Source organism: Daktulosphaira vitifoliae, unplaced genomic scaffold, assembly GCF_025091365.1.
Source record: "Daktulosphaira vitifoliae isolate Bord-2020 unplaced genomic scaffold, ASM2509136v1 Scaffold_2, whole genome shotgun sequence".
Lineage (NCBI taxonomy): Eukaryota > Metazoa > Arthropoda > Insecta > Hemiptera > Phylloxeridae > Daktulosphaira > Daktulosphaira vitifoliae.
In genome coordinates this window covers 15,005,045-15,006,057 of record NW_026099573.1, presented here as the reverse complement: position 1 = coordinate 15,006,057, position 1,013 = coordinate 15,005,045, and positions in this window count along the sequence as shown.

Genomic DNA, 1,013 nt, shown 5'->3' with positions numbered 1-1,013 from the left:
AAATGAAAGAAAATTACCTAAGGTTTCAATATAAAGAAATATTATTTTGATTAGTTAATATTTGAAAAAGTTATGGCAGTTTTAAGTACAAAAAACATCGTTATAAAAGGTGATTTTTATCGCAAATATTACATTTTTTTTATAATTTCGACTGCCATTTGCACATAGAAGATAAGGTGTCGGGACAAATTTTTTTTTTTCATTTTATAGTACATAAAAAAAGCTTTAATTTGAAATATATTTAAAGGACGCAGTATTTCCGGAACATTTTCAAAAGTGAAGTTGAAAAAGTTCTATTTTTTGAACAATGTTTCAAAGTTTGAACCCCCCCTATATAAGGGGAAATTGTCTAATTTTAATAAAAAGTATGTCAAATGGAAGATGTACTTATAATGTATTTAGAAAAAAAAAAATTGTGCTGATACATGCATTTTTCGAAAAGTTATAGCATTTTTAAGTTGAAAATTAAAAATTGAAAATCGAAAATTTTAACACAAAAATAGTGTTTTTTTAACTACGGCAACCGTTTACATGCAGAAGATAAAGTGTCGGGACAAATTTTTTTTTTTCATTTTATAGTACATAAAATAAGCTTTAATTTGATATATGTTTAAAGAACGCAGTATTTCCGGAACATTTTCAAAAATTAAGTTGAAAATGTTAGTTTTTGTAAAAAAGTTGCAACTTTAAATCCCCCCCCATGAGCAGGTTAAGTGTTAAATTTTCAAAAAAATTATATCAAATGAAAGGAAAATATCTAAGGTTTTAGTTTAAAAAAAAATTATGTTGATTTGTTGATTTTTGAAAAAGTTATGGAAGTTTTAAGAAAAAAAGTGAAAAAAATGACAAAATTTGTCGATTTTTAAATTTGTAATTTTTTTGGATATTTCCCTCATTGGCGGGGGAACGAGGGAAAATTTTTAAATTTTTAAGGGTAATGTCTTCAACTAGATACATTTGTGATCTTTTGACGTATTGTTAAAAGAAATCGGTCCAGTGAGAGCTGAGAAAAA